Below are 24286 nucleotides of genomic sequence, written 5' to 3' on the forward strand. Positions count from 1 at the left end.
GGTTTTTGAAGCAGGGAAAGTTTCCACAGTATCTTCCTGTGGCTTCCCATAATTTGACAAGAAAATGCCAGAAGCTCCGAAGGGTATTTGTATTAACCTTGCCCATCATCTCTCAGTTCTTTATGTCTGTTTTAAAGTCAAAGATAATGACTAATTCATTCCATAGAGAGACCTGCATTAAATGCTTTCTCTAGCATGGGTCACAGCCTACACATGTCAAATGGCTTATCTGTAATGTCACTGGAGTAGGACCACATCTCTACCTGCCTCCTTTCTCCTTCCTCTTGGCAGTCTTTGTCCTATGAGCACAAAGGACTGTAGGTACATCCAAAACTCAAACCAAATCCATCCTAAAATTATTAACCTTAGCAATTATAGCTTATGGCATTTCTGAAGGTGCAAGATACTTAAAATGCTGTCAGTGCTAATTTTGTATTGGTCTTCTCCATTGTATAAATTGTGTAACTTGTATGCACTTGCACGTTTTCTTTCATCAGTAATATTAACACAAAGGATCTGAAGTTAACAGTGTTCTATCTTCTTTTGAAACAGACTTGCAAATTCTACATCTGAAGAGTAATGGAAAAGGAAAACATTCATAAGCGTTTGCCACACAAATTCAAAAAGACTTCGTAAATACTCTTACATGACATGCCCATTTTCCTACTGATTGGACTTAGTTTCATTGTTAAGTATCCACCTTTTTGACCTGCATTTAAATGAACTGTAAAAAAACAAAACAAAACAAAACAAAAAAAAAACAAACAAAAAATCAAGTTCTATGGCTTCTTTTAGGAATAAATGCAGCCTTAAGGCAGCTATGTATTATAAATAAAAAAAGGGTAGCGTATTGTTATTTTATGTTGATATATTCATCTTTTTACTGGTTTGAAATTAACATTGCAAATATTGGGACTATTTCTACAACAAAGTAGACCATTAATTTATTTTCGTCATGCCTCAATGATTTGATTATGTATGTGTTGACGTTCAAATTAAAGCTCTAATTTTTAAAAGAGTATAATTTAAAAACAGTGATTCTGCCAGGAAACTTCCAAATTCCTCTCAAAGGATTGCAGGTGATAAACTTAATGATTTAAAAATATGGTATTTATTTCTCAAGTAAAGTATCAGTTTGTGCAGATTTTTAGACTTACTGAACACAGTTTCCAAAACATAATTGGTATCTGCATGATTGAGGCAGGTTTTCATCCATATGTATTATATGAGTTTGGTTGATTATGTGGAGATGTCTGTATATATATCTATACATATCAATGTGTATATGTCAGCCTTTAGATGGAAGTTAATCCTCCGTTTTCTTCCAGTGGATTAGGCCTATACTTATTACTGCATCAACACAGACATTTGGAATGTCTTGTTCCTGTCGATTTGTACGGCAGCCCGAAGACTATAAAAGGCTTTTTGGGAAGCCTAAAATCATTGCTTTATTTCTTAGAAATTAAATGACTGTCCTTTGAGAGTCATAATCCATATTTAGCACTAGATGGGTGACCACAGCATTTCATTATTTAATATCTGTAGTTGCTCTGCTTTGCTAAACTGAACATTTTTGGTGGCTGTAATTAGTATGTATAAGATGTGATACTCTTGCTAATCAAGAAACTCATCACTTTTCGTGGGAGTCCTGTGCACAGAGTAACAAAACTACATGCTAGTAGTTGACTTGGAAATTTTGGAGCAGCCCCATGATTTACACAGTATTTTAACTCCTATAAGTGGCTGAGAGGATAATGATGTCTATTTGCCTTTTCAGCAGTTATAATTTAGGCCTGTTTCCTTACTCTAAAAGCAAGGTTTATGTTGACTTTATAATAATAAAAGATTATTGTTGATATTCAAGTTAGAAAACACCAATATGTATGCAATTCTGTATTGAGTTCTGAAGAAATTAGAGTAAGAAATACATTTAGCTCTTCCTCCTATTCTCTTCAGATGATTTTCTCATCTAACTCTCTTCAGTTTGACCCATTATAGCCAATTTATGTCATTACCCTTCTTTCACTATTGCTGCTTCAGGAGGGTGAAGGAGAAAAACTATTAGTAGAGTAATTACCCATGGATTTACAGTCTCAAAAACCTGCACATTTCCACTTACATTCAGAAACTTAGATGAAGGTGGTGGAATTGTCTGGTCCTTTTGGCTTATCTTGGTTCCTATGGCCTTCATTGTTGGGATCATCAGAAAGGTGTTCCAGTGTTAAGTGTGAAAGGCATTAAATATTTTTCTACAAGGATATGCTTACCTTGGCATGACAAGAGTTCCACTTCTGAATTTTTTTTAAGCATGTAATTAAAGGAAATCTAGCACAGGCAAATTTTCACTGTTTTTTTTTGTTGTGGGGTTTTTTTTTTGTTTTTTTTTTGTTTGTTTGTTTGGTTGGTTGGTTTTTTTTTTGTGATTGGTTGGTTGGTTGGTTTTGGGTTGATTTTGGGGGGCTTTTTTACCCTTTTTTTTTTTCCCCTAGGAAGACTGGTTCGAATGAATGTCATATATTATAGTCATGAGAATTTCACCAGCTCCTTGGAATCAGTACTGGCTTCTGCTGAAAGCTTGTGGACTGTGGCAGAAACTTTGACCATGATAGGAATGATGTGAAAGACTGCTACTACAGCATCACTACAAAGCATGTGTCAGAGTTAAAAACTCTGAAAGTCAGTGCAAGAGAGGGTTGGTAGTATGAATCTTATAGGGATTGCCTAGTACTATAGTGCAGAGGATCCGTGATAGCTTGTAAACCTCTTTTCCTCAGCATCCTAAAACAAATTCAGGTTGTTCCTTTGTGTGCTTTGCTTTCAAAACATGGAAATTTATGTTCTGTGTGTAATGCCAGAGGGACTGCAGGTCTGTGGACAGACCCGCAATTCATATGAGATGGGAAACTGACTATTTATAATATTGTTGGAAACACTGGGAAGCATTTAGAAGCACCTATGATGGATGAATGGGTTTTCTGGCTTTATCTTAAGTCATTAAGAATATGGTCCATAGGAGGCTTAGATTTTTCCTGGAATAAGTGATATGTCACATTTACACATCTAAAGTTTCTCAGAAAAGACTGATTAAATGTGGATACCTTGTCTACCTTTAGTGCCTAGTTTTGTTAACATTTCAAAATGAATGCAAAGGCGATGCATCGGGTGAAATTCTGGACTCATTAAACCTGATAGAACAGACAACTGGGGTTAAAAATTCAGTGTTTTATCAGAACTTACAGCCTTTGCTTCTTTATTACTTTTGCAACAATATTTGTGTATTTCTGGAAACTTGGCAATAACTAGGACTCTCACAGAACCTCGGGTTACAGTTTCATTCTTTCAGTCTTTTAGAGTGTAAGCTCCAAAGCCCTGCACAGTGTGATAGCTTTCATCAGAATAATCCCAGGGAATGGGGCCATTGGATAAGCCACAGTTCAGAAAGTGAAGTGTACATGTAATGGCCCCTATGTCAACAATTTTTTCTATGACAGTGTAATAATGTGAATGAAGAACTAATAACTGATTCCAGTTGGGTATTGGTCCATTTGCTGTTGAGATATTAAATATGGCTTCAGCATAAATATTTAAAGATCACATTGTTAAAAAAAAATACAGTTGGGAGGAAGCTGTAAAGGGACCTACAGAACCAGCAGAGCTTCTATGATAGTATGAAAAATAATGATGTTTCCTTAGGAATAAGCCCCTACTTCTAAATATTTAGGGGTGGCATGGTACACACACTGTGTGTGGTTATTACCACTGGAAAGTTTAATTAACGTGTCTTTGCACTCTGCCTGCCTTTGTGGATTGCTAGGGGAGAACCGGGGAGCAGCAGAACGCCTGATGCTCTCCTCAGAGCTCTGTTTTCCTCCCTGCCTTGTAACGGTAAACGGCGAGTTTGAGAGCCACGGCGGATTCGTGCGCTCCATCCCCGAGCATCCCTCCTGCTTTCCCAGGAAGATCACCTGACCGCCTCCGAAGCTGCCCCTCTCGCCGGGAGGGCGCTGGGCAGGGCTGGGCGGCGGCGGAGGCAGCGCCGGGGAGCGGGAGCGCTGGCGGAGCCGCGGCTCCAGCCCCGCCGAGGAGGGAAAACAAAAGAGCTCGGCTGCAGTTTTGTGTTGCGGTGTCGGGCTCAAGCGGAAGATTCCAGACATCCGTGCAGAAAAATCAAAGCACGGCTGAGGCTACGTCTGCCGGGAGGGGATTTTCTGCCCCCAGAATGGGCTGGATCCGTACAGGTGGTTTGCAGATCATGCGAAGACAGACGGGCTGAGAGCCATGGAAAGGTGGGAGAAGACTCTGCCTCTCTTTCTTGCCTTTTTTTTATTCTTTCTCCCCCCTCTCCTCTCTCTGTTGATTTGCAAAGCTGGGACCTGAGATGGGGTCAGTTAAAGAGATTAGATGGGTTTTAATCCCACAAAACAAAATCAGTATTGGAGGCACTAGTGTGTTCAGCCAGATGTTGAATCCAAACTTGGGCTGAGGAGGACTTGGTTTTGCGCGATTCTGCTGTTGCTTTTGATGTTGTCTTTGTTTATAATAGTTCCTGTAGGAAATACCATGCCTTTTAAGACAAGCTGCATGCTTCTTTCACAAATTGTCAGATTACTGCTCTGGTGCTGATAGGGTTTTTGCCAGGGAAACTGCAAAAGAAGGCTTTGGTTATGATGATTATGGAAATAAAAAGAGCTGTTGACTTTGAATTTCTTGTGATGCGGGCATGGTTAGAAGTTGAGCTGTGACTGTTGTTGTACATTGTCTGAATGGTAACAATGGGCAGTTCGAGTAGAGCAAGTTTGAATGGTGTTTCTTCAGCAATTCCAAAGGCATTTCCCTCTTACGATCTTTGGCTTTTCGCTGAAGGCAAGGAATGGGATTTTTTATTTTATTTTGGGGATTTTTCTTAGGAAGAAGCCAACAGGATTTTAAAAAAAAGATTGAAATACAGAAGCAGATCAGTGTTTTTATTTGAATGGTGGTTGTTAACACTAGCATGCCTAAACATCTAAAACAAATCCCAGCAATTTCTCATTTCTTTTCCTGGGCAGACGCATTTCTTTTGTTCCTGAAGATTTTTCCCTGCCTTTTCACAACAAAAGGCATTTGCTGCTTTTTTTTTTTTCTTTTTCCTTTTTTTTTCAAAAGCAGCAAGAGAGTTATGTACAAATTAGCAATTTTGCACAGGTTAATGCTCTGCTTCATTCTGAAGTAAACTGCCTTAAGGTATTAGGAGGAGAGGGGGGAGGCAAACAGGGGAAGCTTGACCGATGTCCAAGAAATATTGTATTCAGATGGATTTAAATCACATAGAGAATCATACATTTATCTGTAGCTGGATTTCAGCTCCATGACATGCAAAATCTGCAGACCATGGCAGGGAGATTCTTAGCAACCAATAAATCAGATTTGTAATGGGCCTTTAAAATTTGTCTGTGAGGGGTGACTGCCTGGGTCCCCTTTGGCCAAATTAAGATGCAATCTGACAGTACAGTAGCATCTGTGTGCTGACATTTTCTCATGGACCTAGTGAAAAATGGCTCCATATCTCTTCTTCAGCCCCCCAAAGGCTGTTTCTGAGTAGCCATGCATTTTCCTCCTGTACTGTTGTTTGTTCTAATCACCATTCACTCTGATAATAACTGACTGGCTTGTTTTGCTTTGTTTTTGACTGTTTGACTAGCTAAGGGGCTGTAGTGGGAAGTGGTTGCTGTGCCTGAAATCAGAACCTCATACCACTACTACTGCTCACTAAAAAAAGAAAATGATGAAAAGAAATGTTTGTTGCGAGTTGTGTAAATGCTGCTAATAAAGCAGCTTCTCCCGTACTGCTGGAATTAGGAAAGTGGGTTGAAAAACATGTGTCTTAGATAATGTGCCACCCACAATACAGGTGAAAAAGAAATGCCAGCCAGTAGTGAGTGCAGCTGATAGGTGAAACTGGAAATCCTAAAGAAAAGGCAGAAGAATAAATTCCTCAAAAGCCAGAAGCATAGCTGTCGGTACAAGTGTTTGTTTATCCAAGGGAGAAGTTCACGTTCAGGTACTCCCCAAGTAGGGGAGGGGGAGGGGGGAAGACACTCCTTTAATTGTACTACAACTGTTGTTGGCAAGAGCTTCATATGGAATGGGCATTCAGCCTCACACTGCAGCTCTACCTTAACATTCCTCAGCCCAAGGTGCAGCTCAGGGGTGCGAGCAGCCTCCATCTGTGCATGTGTGGGGTGGGTGCAGGGGAGTGAGGAAGGGACTCATGTGTCCCCATAGTGACCTGTGCCCAGGGATTCATGGGGCAGCAGAGAAGTTTGCTCTGGTGGAAAACACTTCTTTACATGTTCCCTGAGATAAGGTGGCTCCATAGCACAAAAGTAGGGCAAGTGGGAGGCAGAAGGATGACTGTGTGAAGTTGTGAGTAGTACGGATCCTCCACATCAAGTGTGGCCGGTGATATTTTTGTGACTGCTTAATAGTGCTTATGGAGGGTTTTGAAAAATCATTGTGTTTACTGGACTCCTGTACTTTCACTCCAATTTAAGGTAATAGTTTCTCTGTATTATAAATATGATTTTCATCAGGAAAGGAATAACTTTAAAAGCTTCCCTCATAGAAAACAAACACTATAAATATGCCATTTACCCATTGCAAGAGGCATTACGTCTTGCTCGGTGATTAGAAAGCATGTTGTATAGCCACAAATGTTACTTGCCATAGTTGTTACAATGTTTTTAGATTAATTTTCATAGACCTACATGATTGGAGTTATGGTATAAAATTCTGTTACTGATGGAGAGAAGTGAAAATGGAACTTTAACACCGCATGCAGATCCCATTACTGCTTTTGTACAGGTAGATAATTTGACTGTAGTAAACAATTTGCTTCATGGAAAGTGAGACAATTGCACTGTGGGGATGTGAAAGCAGACCAAACATTTTGCAAACCATCAGACAAGCAGAAATGTCAATGAGTGGTACTCAAAATAGAGTTAAAATGCTTTGAGTGACAGAAAGATTCCAGATGTCTGATTCACATTGACCATAGTCATAAAACAGGTGAATGCAACTGCAGTTTTAGAAGCTAAACCAAATTGGGCTGTTTTCCAGATGTGCATGTATATAATCAGAAAGAACGGGAGTCTGATACTGAATAGGAACAAATTAGATCTCAGAACTTAACTGGACACATTCAGATAAACTAGATTGGAGATTCACCACAGGCAGAAAAGTTTATAGAAGCAGTGAAATGAGCAGACTTAACCCAAATGAAGCACACACATCCAACTACCAGCACTGTCTATCAATGGTGTGATTATTAAGTACAACATCATTTAAAGTGGGCTTTAACAGTGAAAATCTGATTTAAGAAATAAAGCAAGACTTTTGACATTTATTTTCATTTCAAAATTAGAACTGCCCAGGGACTTTGCTTGCAAATACAGGTTTTCTCAGGGCGCAGCACTGACACACTGGACCTCTGTAAAGGGGGAGGGGAAAACAAAGATAGGAATAAAATGGTGGTGCTCTGAAAATTTCTCACCATCACTTTCTACAAGCTGTGTAAATACATCCTACGGTTAAACATAAAGGTCAGGGTCATCTTCTTGTTGTGATGTAAATAACATAATAAGAATGAAATAGATTAATATATAATGTTTAAAAAGACTGAGACACAAAATACTGAAGTCTGAGAAAATTCTATTTACATTGAAGCAGTCCAAGTAGCGATTGTCAGTGTTCCAGCTGACAGACTCAGCAAACAGCCCACCTATTTCCCATCTCAGCAGCAAATGCCTATACAGAAACCATCATGCTCTCACTGCAAAGTAAGCTTAAGAATATTAAGAAATATAAATATAAAAAAATAAAGCATTCCTGGTTGCCCTAATGCAACCAGTTTAAATCAAGTTTGTTGTAAATTATATTACTATAACAGAGCAGATTGGAGCCCATAGTGTCAAGAAAAGAGTATGGTCAGCAGAATTTACTTCCTATTTTAAAATACAAACATCCCAGCTATCCTTCTGTCCCAGCTATCCCACATGTATATAGCGCATTCCAGACGCATGCATCTTCATTTCTAGCACCAGGTAAAAATTACAGAGACACATCTATCTCTTGTCACTGTTACAACAGGTTTCTAACTACATTGTGCTTTAGGATAAAGAGGAAACTGATTCTTGTTGTGACCCTTGGTGTGTATGTACACAGCATACCCATGTATTAGTGACTTCCATTGTTTTGTAGAGAATTAAACATAGACAGTAGGGTTAGCTGAAAACTCTACTGCCTGGATTTGCTCTTTCTCTGAGCATGGATGGTTAGGTTGACTTTTCCAGTTGAAGGAAAAAACCTAGTCTCATCTGGAAAAGTGCAAGATATTTTGTGACCTGACCTTACCGTCTTTTCCCTATCTCCCTTCTAATTTGTTTTTCTCCTCTCATACTTTTTTTCTGTAACCATCTGCAGATTGCTTTATTTATGTAAATCTTCTTAGAATTGACCTTGCCAACCACCTTTGACTTTCCCCTCCTGCCCCAGCTCCATGTTTTGGGACAGTGAGAAATACTTCCTGCCACCTGGCCTTTCTTTAGTCCAGGGGAAGTCAGAATGTGATTCTGCAGGAGTAGGTTGTACAGATGTGCATATCCAGATGCCTACAGAACAAGATACTCTTGATCTCATCAGTCTCTCTAGTACAAAAAGGAAATTATTTTTCATCTCAACATTAGTCATAACTACTTAAGCAATACTCTCATGGTTAAAACTGCTGAAGCAGTGGCTTTCTCAGGACACTTTGATCATCTGAATCTGTATCCTGAATACCTACTATATCATCATATCAATGGTCCTAAAGGAGAGTGAGGTTTAGGGCTCAGCTCTCTTGAAATTGGTGCCAAATTTCACTCTTAGATAAGACAAGAGAACATTTAACGGAGAAAAGAAAAAAGCTGATCTTTCAGAGGGGCTCAGGTTAAATACATTTTAGCACTTTCCTGGCAAAGAAAACAAGCAAATAGGATTGACAGTGGGTGATCACTGAACCGATAAAGCCCCTAACTGTTGTGCAGTATAAAGATGTGAAAAAAAAAAAAAAAGCCCTGGGAAAAATTCTTTAATCTGAAGGTATTAGGGGTTAAGTCTTCACAGCCATTACAATACCCATTGACAGAAATGCTCACAACCCAGAGGTGGTGGAATACAAATGGGCATGGATGTGGGAAGCATTGCAGTAGAGAGCATATCACAATAAAAGCTCTCTTTCTCAGTTATCCTTTCAATTCCAGTCAAATAAATAAATTACGGTGATGTACAGTGTGAAAAATTACTGCAGCTAGAGTGCTTTTCTGATGACAGAGATGACGTAAGTTATAAAGGCCTGTTCTAGATAATAGTAAAGATTGCTGAAAGTTAATAAAGATTTAGGAACTCTTGGGGTCTGAGTTGATTCAAGCATACTAATTGGATATGGATTGCTTCACTCCTGACTTGGTCATCCACTGAGAAACCTGCGCTGATGGGAGCACAGAGCCATGACACTCCTCTGCTGCAAATGCTGTCCATCTGACTGCTCCAAAGGTCCTGGTTTAAATCTTCAGGAATTCTCATGAGGTTGGCCAAAGTTGATAGAGTAATTGAACCCATCTCTGTGAACTGTGACAGCAGAAACCATGATGAGTCCATACAGTGACAGTGATCCTAGTGAAATGGAAACGTGGGGGGGACGACCTTCAGGGCAGAGTTCCCTTTTGTCCAAGGAATTTTCACCTTTGGAGTGAGCTTCTTAACAGAAATTCCAAAAGGTAACTTAGCATCACCCTGTAATTCTGTGCAGTCAGAATCCAGCAATTTGTACTTTAACAACGCTGTAATCTAACCTAAAGACGAGTGAGGAACAGCGTCTTTCTTGCTAATTAAGATTCCCTATCAAATGGTTGGGATTAAGTGGATCTAAAAGCGAGGAGAGTCCTTAAAAAGGACACCAGCTTTCTGGAGTACTCTGCAAATCTAGAGCATCTGAGGCGGTTTGCAGAAGGCTGAATAAAAGAGCTTGGTCAGTTCATAATTGTTCACTGACATGGGCAATGGGAAGCGTATGTGCCCCTGTCTTCAGAGCTCTGCAGATCCTAAATGACAGAAGACAACACTCTTGTCTTGATGCTTTTGTTCAGATGGTGCAATAGAAAGAGGTTTGGGGAAATAGAAGTGGAGAGATAGTGGAAGAGTTGGTATCTTTTCATTATTTGCTGTTATAGTCTTGCACCCCAGAAATCAAAAAATCTGTATGGGATGGGTGGTAGCCATCTCTCAGATAGCAGTAAGAGGATTGTGCTGCATAAAAGGGAAGCAATATCTCAAAACTTTCCTAGCTTTTCCATTGCTGGATTTTAAAACCTGGAATATCTGAGGGGATGGTATGTTCCCATCACCTCCCATTCTGGCATTGCAACTATCAAATACTGTTTTCAAACCAGTTGCAGTGATGTAACCATCCTAGAACACCTGCCTATACACCTATTAGAAAATCCTTCTGGAAAAGGAGTGTGCTGACAGGGAACTGTATTCTGTTGTTCAGTTTTTTTCCTTCTGCAGATTCAGCAGGTGCTATATATTATCCTTTACAACCTTCAGCCATTGGGAGCTAGGACACTGTAATTATGTTCGCTGTCTGTGGAAGTTACTGCATATTACTGTGTGAAATATGAGCTCTGCTCAGGTTTCAAAACTAACCTGAGGAAGCATGTTTGCTGCTGCTTTCATACCAACAAAATAATGGTTGTTAATTTACAGTAATAAATGCTCTCTGCCCTTTACATGGTGGAACCTATACCTTGCTGATATAGAAAAAAGCCAAATTCCCAGTGCTGATAGTTTACTTCCACAAATAATATTTTACATTTATGTAGCTCCTTCTACTAAAAGTTGTAGGGGCTAACTCTTCATAAGTCTGTGAGGCTGAGACATAGAAAGTACACCACTGTTCCTATGCAGAGGTAACTTTAAGTCATTGTTGTGGGTAGAGTCAGGATCTCACAGCATTGTGTTTGGCCCAGTATCCTGCTTTTCATGCTGGCAGGTAGTTGGCACCCCAGGAAAAGTAGAAGCATCAGGGTAGTATAGGGTAATACTGGTTTTTATACATCCCAGTTTCCAATGTAAGTTGCCAAGACACTATGATGTTTTCCAAGTGATATGACATTCTTCTTTTAAAGCATGAATTGATGTCTATGTGGCCACAGAAAGCAGGAGAAATGTAATTTCCAGCGTTGGTCCTATGGAATTATACTCACTGATGTGTATGTAACCAGACCTCTGCACCTTATTAGAAGGTGACCCAATCATGGAAGTTTATTATGACTTCAGCTGAGCTTACTGCTGCCTTGGTGAAGAGCCTCATATCTTCAAGCACATCACACCTTCCTGTCATTAGAAATGCTTTAAAACTTTAAAAGTCAAAAACTTTGTGTTTTGGCTACCTCAGCATATAAATCTGAAAATGTGTTTCATTTGTGATAATCACATTTTCATGCATATGAGTCATGCCTAGCAAAGTACTGCAATCCAGAAAAAAAGAAGAAAAGAAGTAATAATCAGAAGAGGCCCTTCTGGGGGGAAGTTATTATCAAAAAAGGTCTATCGAAGAGTTGGACACAGAATGTGCCTCCTCTGCTGGGATCATGGTAGTGCTCCTGCAAATCCCCTTTTCTTTGCTATAGGAACGTTTATCCCTCATTTTTGCAGGCACTCCTTTCAAATGCCAGTTCATCTTATCAGCATGCATATGATTTTGGTTTGCCTATTTGCTCATTCTTCTCAAGGTTCTCCCACCCTTCCCCAAAGGTGTGAGTGCAGATTGGATCAAAATAGACAGATGTTGATGAACAAATGCTTCCTTTGTCTTTTGAGTACAGTATGGTTGTCTCTAAGAGGCAGCTTCTGTTTTTCCTTAGAATTACTGACCTTCTCTGAGAATGACTATCCTTAAGTCTTGGCTTGAGCTCTTCACACTGAAAGAGAGAACTGGCTTCTGTCTATGAAGGGTTGTGACCAGCGCTCACTGCACCAGAGAGGTCAATGGGAGAGAGCGCATTAGCAAGCTGTGGGTGAACAGCACAGAAGAGTACAGCTCACGGGAGTTGCTGACAGCAGAAAGCTTGGAATAAAGCTCTAAAAAAGGAAAAGAAAACCAAGAATTTATGGAACAACAGGGAAGGCAAAAAAAAAAACAAAATTAAGAGAAGTGAGAAAGAAAAATTAATATTCGTGAAAGCAGAAACAGGAATCCTTTTGCTCATCCTCAAGCTGTCATGGTAAAGAATACAAGCCCTACAGTATTTCCTTCACTTCTCCATGGAAATAAAACAATTATCAGGAAACTATTCTATTTTATTCTTCAGAGGAATAATTTAAAAGCAGTTTCCCTTTGTGGGAAGACTTGACATCAAGAACAGTTAATGTCTCTCACAAGCGCTTCTTTCTGGTTACTGTTTAACTCAAATGCCAGAAAGCTGACACCCAGATGCCACCATGCTACCTTAACAGAAATGTGTGGTTTTGCCTTATGGAAGCTGAGGGGTAGGGAAAAAAATGTCTTTAAAAGGAAAATAAAAATAATTGTGAGCTATATTGTGTCCTTTGGTTTCACAAGAAGAGTGAAACCACTGTTAAGGTGTCCTTCCCCACGTAGAAGTTTTCAGGGCAGTGGAATCCTTCCCTTCCATCCCAGGCACTGCTCCTTGCTCATGGTGCTCCTGCCATTCCCCTCTCACAGTCAAATATCCATGTCCCACAGCCATGATTTCCCCTCTTCAGAAAAGACCCCAGGGCTGGTGTGTTGTACTGGTCTCCTCTTCATGAAGGTCGTTCTTGTAAGGGTTGGTTCCAGGGACGTGTGCTGTGGCAAAAGGTCTTCTGAAGGTTTTCAGTATTGTGGTGAACCGTGGGCTGTCAAGGGAGGAGAGGTGAGAGGGTGAAGGTGGAGAGCCCAAATCTTCGTGGCCTCTACCCAACATCCCTACTCATGCGAAAAGGCAGAGAGAAAACAGTGTGAGAAAAATGGTCCATAATCCCTGCTGCTTCCTGGCATATTATTATATGAGAGTGAGAGATAGCAGTGTGCTTTTTGATAGAAAGTCACCTTCTAGCACTTTGTCATTCAGGCTCTTTGAAACTCAGCCTGAATGAAACCTGCTTAAATAATGCTCTAAAATGTGCGCTTTATCTTAAAGTCCCTGAAGAAGAAGTGTCTTCACTCCTGAAATGCATCGAAGCCTTATTACAAGCCGTATTCTGATCTCAGGCACAACGGTGTGAAACTGCTATTACTCACTCAGTATCAGCGGTATTATCCTAGTGGTGGAAGGGAGCCGGTTCACCCCTTTCTCAGAAGCAGAAGTATGAATTCATTCTTCGTTGTCAATGTAAACTTGTACTGACATTGTGCTGGCACTTACTTTCATCCAGATGATTAGAATTAAGTATCGCCTTCCTTTTGCAGTTATGCTAAATGAAGTTAAATCATTATGTTTTCAACCTTCTGTTACACTGTAGAAAACTTACTTCAGATAAAATTCACCCTTGTATTGTACTTTAAAATCCTTTGCTCAGGAGTGTCTCCCAAACATGGAAGTGCATATTAAAAGCATGCAGAGCTAGTTGTTTCTGTAGAGTTGCTTCCAATTTTTCTGTTTTCACAGTTAGAGATATAATAACTTTCAGGACGGTGCAAGGTTTTTTTGTCAGTTGGGAATAATGACTAAATAGCTGTGTTTATCAGAAAAGAAGTGTAGATGGTGGCTAATGAGGAGTCAGTGTTGGCACTTACAGTGAATGATTAGGGTAGCAATAGGTAAAAAATTAAGGCAAGAAGGATGAGAAGGAGCCTATGTGTCAGAAGGCTGGTAGTGCAGCTCTCACAAACTGCTTCAGCCAGCACACTGCAGAGGTGCCAACCTGACCACGTCTCACAGATGCAGACAGTCTTGCAAGAGGCAAATGTGAATATACACAAGAGCAGTGAATAATTTTATTTGCTTGGACACTATCCTTCTGCATCCCAGGTGGTGGTGTCAAACTGAGAGGATATTCTAGGAAATAATCACAAGAGTTCATTTCTAGGACTGTTAGTCCTAATCCTCTCATCATCCTTGGGTTTTTTTACAGTAATATCATGTACTATTAATAATGGAAGTTGTTCCCTTTTTTCCTAGTTATTCCCAGATGATTCCTTTTTCCCCTCATTAAGATGACTATTAACTTATTATTTGTTATCTATAATGCAGTAGGTCTTACAGATCTTGATCAGTATCATTTGTAAAGAGAAATTCAGTTTCCCCTTAAAGGGGTTGTGAAGATTCAGTTCTACATTGGATGTGTTCTGTAGCTGTTCTACTGTTCCAGGAGTTCAGGGTCTTTAACATAAGGTTAGATTGTTCAAGGGTTATTTTTTAGAAGTATAAACCATGCAGTATTAAAGCATTTCAAAGAACATATCCATCCATAATGGAAAGAGAGATACTAAGTTGTTCAGGTACAAGATTATATTTTTCTGCTCTTTTTTTTTGCGTAGCAAAAAAATATGCACTTCTTGCATATTAGAAACAAATAATGAAATTATTTGACAATCTCCTGTTCATGAGAAGCAAAATAGTGACCACCCGTAGACATGACCAGAGTCCTAACACTGTATCAGGGATTACATCTCTTCTTTTTAATTAGAATATGTGTATCGTATTTCAGAAGTGTAGAACTGGAAGAGGCCTCTGGGCCATTGAATTCCTCCCCCTGCAATCATGGGCAACTGTATCATATGATCTCTTGCATAAGCGTATCAGATTCGCTACACTAAATACGTGGAGCACAAGCTGTATTCTCATCTGTTATCAATGTTTTTCATTGATTCCAGTGCTGTGCTTTATTCACCAATTAACTGGGCATATCACCTTCACTGACCTGAATACTGACACTTCGCAGAACAATCTCTCATCCAGCAGCCAGATTTGCTGCTTTATGCTCTTCCACCTGTCTAGCTACATCGTGATCATATTTTCTCTCTACTGATTTTTTGTCATTTTTATTTGTTGTTTTAAAGTCATAGCCATAATATATTAAGTAATGGGTAATTTTTAGGTGGGTCAGTCAATACAGAGGAGAAGCATTTCTAATTTATTTTTAAAAAGCAAATTTGATTTAGCGACTGAGTTCACAATAGAGGTGGTTTAACTTTGCCAATGTGCACACCCATTTGCATCGAACAAATCTAATTTGGTAATGCAAATAAGCATTGTCCTTGGTGCTTGACATATACCACAGAAAAGAGTGGATTATTAAGCTGTTAAAAATGCTTGATGGTGAGACTGCCATTATGCCAAATACTCTTCTGAACTCTTGGTTGTAGCTGATGGATCACTCAAACAACCCTCATATAATATATATATATATATATATATATGTATTTGGTTGGACGAGGCCTTGGGTGATATGATTTAGCGTAAGGTGTCCCTGCCCATGACAGGGGGGTTGGGACTAGATGATCTTAAGGTCCTTTCCAACCCTAATTATTCTGTGATTCTATGATTGTATGTATAAACATGATTACTGTATTTACTGCGCTTCAAGTTCTGGATGTTTGACATTTCATTAGGTGTAGCCCCTTTAACTGTGATGTTTGCTGTGTTCTTCATTAAGTCTCACATGATTTTAACTTAAAAGGAGTTTATGTCACAACCGTTTGATCACATTACTGGTTTTCATTTTTATGCGTCTACATTTTAGCATTATCTGAAATTAATCTTTCTGTGATTTTGGTTGATTCAGATTTCATTAATGGTGTTTCTTTTAAAATTAATACAGGCCATTCCTACACTATTTTATTATAGGGATCTCAAAAAAGTTCATAGACAAGGAAAATGAGACAACAAAAATAAATGTTCCATGAGACCATTAGAACAGTAGCTTCAGAGTTCAAAAACAGTAATGAAGAAAGATTTTTTTTGTTTATAAAGTACCCAGCTCTTCATGTTACCAGTCATCCTTTGATCTTCTCCTGGAGCTGACAAGAGAAGAAGCAAATGGGTAATTTTCAGGGTTTTTTTCTTATTAAAAAAAAAAAAAAGACATAATTGCAAAAGCATGTTTTACATCAGTGTGGGACTTGCCCGGTTAAGGATCCAGACAGGCAGAAAACAACGGATGGATTTCTAACAGCAGTTTAGGTACTGTGTTAACACAATCCAATGCAAAAAATAATATTTCTTGTTACTAAAATTGCACTTTGTGTCATATGTGTTACTGTATAACATAAACAGACTATGTCATGTTCCTGGTTCTGGGATATTTGTTTTATCTGGTCCTTTAAGGCAGTTTTACTTTGGCCATTGAGAGCTACTGTTACTCTGGGCTGTTACATCTCTAGACCCTTCTGTCAAGGAGCATTTCAACCACTTGTCAGTTTACAGGCAGCATCACCTGCAGAGAAATTAGAGACTGAACTGCATAGTGAAGTGGTAACTTTTAGCTGTATTCACAAGTGTCTCTCAACTCTGAGATGTCACTTGAGAAAAAGCCACATTCCCAAACGCTTTGAGATGCTGCTTTTGAAGTGACAAGGGGAGAGCAACAAAAGAGAGAGTGGGCTAAAATCATGTATAAAAGAAGCAAGAAATGGCCACATATGAACAACTGGTTGCTCTAGCCTTTGATGAGATGGGTCAGTGATTTAGAATTTATATATAAAAGCTTCTGCCAAGCTTTTACGGACACAGCACTGAAGACAATCAAAGTGAAAATCTATTTATTCCACATTTGGTTGGAGAAGATATTTTTGATTCCTGAAACACTCTTTATTTTTACCACTGAGAAATATTGTAAGAGCAACGAATTGATGCCTGAGGGATATGAGAAGTACCACAGTGACCAGTAAATTCTTAATGAGAAATACACTTTCGCATAAGAATTTCAAAACAGAATGTGTTTTGATAAGCTCTGCAAAAGCTGCCATTTGGGTAACCACCCACAAGAAACTACTGGGATATTTCTGTATCTGACATTAGAAATGTAAGTATAGAAAGAAGTTTAAATACTCTTCACGCATGTAACATGAAGTAGGAGGGGTGTGTACCATTCTTTGTATTTCGACATACAGAAGAGGCTTGCGCCTCTGCCTCAATCATATAAAACATGTTGGGCACAGTCCACAGGAGTTGTTTTCCTAGTGTCACATTGCATCCCCCAAGCTCAGCTGAACCATCTTACACTGGCAAAGATGGGTGTTAAGGGGCCCTTTATGTGCCAATGTTCACAATATTGATGTACCAGGAATGAATTACTTAGTAACTTCAGTTCAGAACAAGTCACAGTAAAGACATGCAATGAAGTGACAAAACCCCCAAAAGATAACTATCCAAGGATTGTACACCTACACTTATGAGCGCTGATTAAAAATTAACAGAAATGAAAAAGGCAACAAATCACTCCAAGAAAAGTGTTAGGACCTGTGACACAGCTTGTGGTAAATGGAGAAGTAATGAAGAAAAATGTTGTGCATTTGTTTAGAAAATAACAAAGGGATTGACATAGTAGGAAGCTGTGTAATTGCTAAAGGGGGATATTACTGTTTCCTCCCATTAACCTGATGATGGTGTTAGTACAGCAACCAAATCTGAAAAGAAAATGTTATTATAAAAACAAAATCTGTAGAGGTCAATAAGCAACTGGAGGAACGAGTAGAAACTGCTCCTGCTGCTGACAGGCATTTTCAAACAAGCCGAAAACACAAAAATCCCTACAGATTAACACAGTAATTTAAAAATTGCAAGGGAGGGAAGCAGTGACTAGTGCTTTACGCTGTTCTAACTTTGTGTAATTGCCGAGGCCTTAATGGGGCACTATACTGGGTTGCTCAACTACAGGACTGTGTCAAATGAAACAAGCCTCGATCCAAAAAGAGATTGGGAAGCAATGGGAGTCACTGGGCTGGGATAGCTCAGCTCATTCTTATTGCTGTTTTACGTAGTGATTCTGCTCTCACTGAGATTTCTATAGTTAATGAAAAAAGGCATACTTGGGAGTTTGAGAATGACAGTTTTACTTTAATATACATTAATGTAAAGCTTTCTGTGTTTATACTGTGAAAGTGCTGACACAAGCTGAGAGCCACTCATAAAGCAAGTTCATATTTCAAATGCATCAAGTACAGAATGCATAAAAGAGCTTACAAAAGAGGGAAGCATATTTCAGACACAGAAAAATATTTCAGGATACATTTTATTAGCCTAAAAAAGATTATGTTTTTTTTCTTTGTTTTTTTTCTTTTTTACCTATAGCCTGTGACATCAACTGTGTAACTCTAAGAGGTACATCTTTTCCAGATTCATTGGGAAGTGTCCAATATTCCTGCTCAAACCTTTCATATAACCTTAGCTAGAGGTTTTACTTAACGCAAAAGCTTCTCATGAAGTATTAAGGCTGTCCCAGCTTTTCCCATTTCATTTCTTCAACCACATGGTTGAAGAAATGAAAGTACTAATCCTTCTCAGCATGGCTTTTAGTTCCAGGCAGAACAGGAGTTCACGGAGCAGTTGGGCTATCAGATTGCGTCATGCCTGGAAGCTGCATCCCGTGTTGCCATGGCAATGACATACAACAGTTTCTTGAGCTTCAAGTACCACCTTGACTGAACAGCAGTTCCCAATAGGTGAGACACATGAGTTGAGCAGCAGATCCCATTTTTGAGTTTTTATAACTGCATTTGGTAAAGATGGGTTGTGGAGTCTGTGTGTGTCCTGTATAGTTGTATCAGTAAAAAGCTGAGTATGTATTTACATAGGCTCTGTATAGCAATAAAACCTGCCAGCTTTCATACAAATAGGTTGCAATATCCTAAGTGCATCCACCTAAATCTGAGAATTATATTGATCTTAAATATTACAATACCAACACAGAGATTGATGTTAATGGTAAATTTGTTTTTTGAGGGAAGTCACTTTGTATTGTCCCCTTCAGAGATGTCCTCTTCAGGACTGAGCAAGCTGGAACTTGGCTTTTTAGAGGCAAAGGCAGCACTGGAGATTTGTCTGGCATTGAGACAAGTTCTGGGTTTGTTTATGTTTCCTTTTGGTAGGGATCTACTTTATAATCATACCTAAGTCTGTAATGCCTTTTATCTTCTGCCAATAAAACATAGACTTTGATAATGATGCCAGTCCCTCTATGCAACATGCTTAAAAATTAGAGATGAAATATGTGAATATGTATTTTTCCAAACTGACCAGATTTTTATTGGTAATAATAAGAATTGTAGCTTCTCATAGGTGCCATTTGTTGGCTATCTTACATAAATACTGCTTAGCTCACTTTTAAGGGCTTGTTGCTGAATGTTCTAGTCACAACTTATTTTTGTCTACAGTTTTCATGAGGATGCTGCCACTTCTGTCAGGTGCATAGCAAGTTCCATAAATATCCACCTTTGGGTGTGCAAGGGTAGGGAGAAGAGAGCTTACTTACAAGAAGACTGCACTCAGATTTCACGTTAGCTTTTTCTGCATTGGAAGTTATTGGAAAATATGAGTAAGATGGAGTAAAAGGATTGCACTTCTCAAATATACTCATCTTACAGGACTTGCTCTCCATTGATTTTTACTCAGGGTCTCTTTGACTCATGCTAAGTTGATGACAGAAATCATCGCTCTATAGGAAAGAAAAAACTTAAGCAGTGGAACTCTAAAACTGATGAAAGGTTTGTTTAAGTTCTTGGAGAATAATCAGCTCACCTTAAAATCATCTCTCTTTTTGAGTTAAGCACAGTGTTATCTCACTTTGGGGGAACGAATGGTGCTGATGTGTCTAGTACTTTATATAACTGTAGATACCGTGTATTTAAAAAGCAACACATCAAAGTGATTTAATGCATTAATTGGATAAAAGAAAAAACAAGTAAGTCTCTAAATGAGGGAAACTTAATAAAGCTGGCAGATCTTTTGCAAATAGAGAAGTATTCTCTTTGTATTTTACAGGATTTTTCTGAAAGGGAATTTTTCCTTTGATTTACCCTTGATTAAGTGTTTCAGGAGTAAAAAATCCAATTATGCATAAACTCAATATGTTGAAAATACCCAGAAGAGAACTTAAATCTAATTGATGTATCTGAATTCATATTCAAAGGGAGGAATTACCTAACATATGTCTGTAAAGCATTGTACAAAGGTGTTCATTTCCTTGCAGCATCTTTCTACTTTCAAGATATTGCCCTCAAAAATTTAGATCAAAATAACTAAATCCAGTTTTTCAAATGTACTGACTGCTTTTCAAACTGTCTGAAGAGTTCAAACCATGTGCTGGATTAGTGGATCAGAATTCTCTAGCACTCTTTTCTTGACTCCAATTAACTTGTTTTGTGACCTTTGAGGAAGTCATTTGACATTTTCTTCTGTGTATCAGAACACTGTGTATAATAACATTCATTTGGGTATTTTTTAAATGCATTTATGCTTATAGATAGAAATGTCAAGTATTACTGATAGTAACTTTCCAATCTCTTTAAACATGAAATCTCAAACTCGGTGTTACTTTTTGTGTTGCATATATATGAACGCTGTTTTCTTTGTGATTATCAGTGTGTTGTTAATGTGGCTGCACCTTGTCTAGGGCTAAAGTATAATTTTATGTTTCAATGGCCTAAGAGCACAGACACTAACAGTGAGAAACCAGTGAGACAGCAGTGTAGTGAGTTTGTGATTTCTTACTCCAAAGAAAGAACATACTAAGGGCCTTTCGTATGAGAAAAGTTATTTTCCCTTTTCCTTGGGAGCTGGAAGATGAACTTCTCCCAAAGCTGAGGAAGATTTAGGACTACAGCAGATAAGCCCGTGTAGTTTATTGGCAGTACTCTTTGCTTTTTCCATGTTGTGGAAGCTGACATGAATAGGTTGTAAAAGGAGGTGATAATACCATGAGAGATAGTTATAAAGAAAATTGGAAGAAATGTAACCATTTTATTTTCCTCTAAAATGTAATTTATTTTTTCCAAACAGCAATAAAGCACAGGTCTTTAGGCTGGTAAGTGGAGGTATGTATATATCTCAGCTGGATATTTAACTGGACTGTATATTTACCAACTAGAGTGACATCATAATGATACTGATACCTGGTGAAGAAGTTCAGCAAAGATTAACTATATGTTATGTACTAAAATAGTTGGAAAATGATATTTCCTGACAGTTTTTTTAGTTTATGCGTATAGTCAAATTTCAGGCACGACTGAATTATCTCCTCTGTGAATTAACTGTACAATAGCAAAAGAGACATTGAGGTAGTTGGTCATAGAACCAGGTCGTGCCTAGTAAGGTTTACCATGGCTACAGTGCAGCATGAATCCAGTGAACCTCTTCCCAGGGCAGTCCAGAGCTGGACTACTTCTGGAGCAGCACTAGCCAATAACTGGGCTAATAGCTAGGGCTCCACCTGGCCCAGGGCAGTGCCTCTGCACTGTCTTGGCATGGCAAGGAGTTTGGTGATCTCTGTGAAGTGATACCTGTGGGACTGGGCACAGCATCAGAGCAGGATCCTGTAGGGTTCCTATGGCTGAAGCAGAGGTGTGGTGATGCCCAGTGCCCCGCTATGTCAGGCTCAGTGCTGCACTGGGAGATGGCTGATGCATTCACGTGCCTGAGCTGGTAAATGAAAGCAGTTGTGAAAAGCCACTGTGGATGTGTATGCACCTTCCTCCTAGCCTCAGGTACAACATATATCCGCCAGCCGCAAATGTCATGTTACTCCTCAGCCTCAGCTTGATGCTACCAGTATGCTATATATTTACAGTGGTCTTGTAAATATAGATAGTTCAAAGGCAGTGTACAAAGGATACAGCAAAGGCTCTGGGCACCTTTCCATTGACGTTTTGAGTTGTGGATGAAGCTTTCTCTGCTAAAAGAATTTTTTGATGTGATATCTGTTCAGCTGTCAGTTTAGCACTGAAAAACTGAAAATTGCTATTTTTTTTTACTTGGTGCTGGTATCTGTTTTTACACAAAGCTGTAAAGTAGATAAGCTTAAGAATAATTTGAACATTTATTTCTAGTGTGCCTAATTAGAATTGGGTTAAGTGAGGACAAACCCAGACTGTTAGACTTCAGAGTGACTGTTTCACTTAACCACAAATCAGTAGTCCGTGAACCTTATTTTTAGTAATATTAAGTGCTTCTCTTGATTTTGGGGTCATATTTCTAGGATGTCTGACAAGAAAGATGTACACTAATGCTTACTCTGATTATCTTTGAGTTGTCGTTGCATAAAAGAGGATAAGAGTGCATAGACAATGCATAGCAATTCTGTATCTAGCTTATTGCTTTACGGTTCTGATGAATAGATCCTCAATATTTCAGGTAAGGGTCAAATAAACAAACATAAGCAGGCCTAAATATGACATAATTAAATATACTTTGGGGGAGTAGTTTTATTTGCACACTATTAACTTCAGCCATTCAACTTTTGTTCCTGAATGATGTAAATGAACTTTTCTGTTGTTAGAGCCTTTTTATCAGCTTTACCAGTTACATGCATATGATTCTCAAAGGAAATACATTTTAGTCTGTGGCTTACTCAACACTTCACAGGATAAAAACGAAGTGTAGAAATTGTGAAATGTATTATGCAGAGTGAGTGTTGATTCCCTATCAGATATAACTGTAATTTAGTCAGTGGAAATGCTCTGTGGCTGATAGAAGTTTTTGAAGTATGGTGGCTGTGATTAAAAGTTATTAAATATTGAAATGTTTAAACAATATATATGAACCCTGGTTCAATAGAAGCATATTTAAATATTGTTCTCAGAAGAGGTACATACTTTCTTAGTACTGGATGACTTTACTTTCACCGGATGACTTCAAGTCTTGTACCAGTATTAAAATATCAGACAATTCAGTTATAGATCAGGTTATGTCATCTTTATATGTCGCAGTTTGCATGCATAAACTCTATAAAAATGCATTTTAGGTACTTTAAAGGAATAGCACCCGATAAGTTAGAACATCCCATCCTTCTAAAGGTCTGTACTGTACAAGGGTAAACTCGTGACTTAATTTCACTTTCCCTGTAACCTCTGGTGTCCACTCGATTGTCTTAGCAGAGTAAGAATACTGTGTACTTCGGGAAATGGATCACAGCTGAAAAAATACAATTCTGTGCCCCTGGAAATCAGTGTAAAACTCCTGGTGCTTTCTGTAATGTCGGGGCTTGTGTACTCCTACACGTGCAAAACAGGACCAGCAGAAGCTGGCCCATCAGTTAATTTTAGCGATACCCAGAAGCAGTTGTGCTTTTCATGTACCTAACATCTGTTGTATAAAGAATCACATTGGCTTTTCCCATCAGGAACCAGGCATGGCTTAGCTCTGTGAGGTACCTAAGTGTTAGTGTTCAGCTACATGAATGAGGATGAACTGAGGTGTAGAAGGATCCAGAAACAATGAGCAGGCGGGTCAGGGACATAGTGCACTACAGTCCCAGGTTTCTGTCCTCACCAATAAACGTAAACTCTTTTTTTAGTTTCTGTACAGCTCAAGAACTGCAATAGAAACCAGGAAAAATGTTGTCTGTCCCAGCTGATTTTCGAGACTGCTACTAATTGAGATGTAACACTAACTCTGTAATGCTGGTGTATGTGACAGCTCACACCCATCTACTGTCTGTTAGTGTTATTCTTCTGGCTTTAAAAACTAAATCTGGCGTCACATTTTACAGCTTGGGAAAAGATCCTATGAGGAACAAAGCGCTAGGATGCAGTCAGAAGTGTCTAGTCACTAATACCAGCCACCATCTCAGTTCTCACAAGTGCCTGGATTAGTGTTTGACAGGAGCCTATTTGTTAAGAGAAGGAAAAGGCCTGTTTTAAAAGAGAATGTCTTGGTAGGACGTCTATTAAAATAACAATTGCAGCCTGTAGAAACAACAGTTTTGGAGGAACCCTGGAATCGTTTTGTCTTCTACCCATCCTGTGCAGAAAAAATGTGTAGATAATGATGTCCTGAGTTTATTAAGGGAACTTTGCAAGGTCTTTGCAAGTCTAGAAATCTGAACTTTCCTGAAAACAAAGAAGCCAACCCTGCATTTTTTTCTTGTATGACAACATTACAGTCATAGCCAACATTTCAAAGACTAGTCATTTTAAAATTGCGGCAGTGAGGGGATCACTTAAAGCACTGTTCATGAGCCAGAGCATCCCTTCATTTTGGGGGATGCTGCTTCAATTTAGGTAGTAAGTTGGAATACATCTGTACTGCAGAGGTAAATCAGAGGATCA

The 24286-nt window shown here is 38.9% G+C and overlaps 1 protein-coding gene across 16 annotated transcripts in view; it reads left to right on the forward strand.

The window, feature by feature from the left end:
- MAGI2 (membrane associated guanylate kinase, WW and PDZ domain containing 2) overlaps positions 1-24286 on the forward strand; it is a 747917-nt gene that overhangs the window by 350497 nt on the left and 373134 nt on the right. The window contains exon 1 of one of the 16 annotated variants that reach the window (XM_062631994.1): positions 3854-4286. The exons of the other annotated variants lie outside the window; for them this stretch is intronic. The gene's annotated coding sequence lies outside the window, so the exon portion shown is untranslated. Of the gene's footprint in view, positions 1-3853; positions 4287-24286 lie in introns of those variants that run through there. 16 annotated transcript variants of the gene reach the window in all.

The sequence above is a fragment of the Pezoporus occidentalis genome, unplaced genomic scaffold, assembly GCF_034315485.1.
Source record: "Pezoporus occidentalis ecotype Australia unplaced genomic scaffold, CSIRO_AGI_Poc_V1 ctg38, whole genome shotgun sequence".
NCBI classification, from domain to species: domain Eukaryota; kingdom Metazoa; phylum Chordata; class Aves; order Psittaciformes; family Psittacidae; genus Pezoporus; species Pezoporus occidentalis.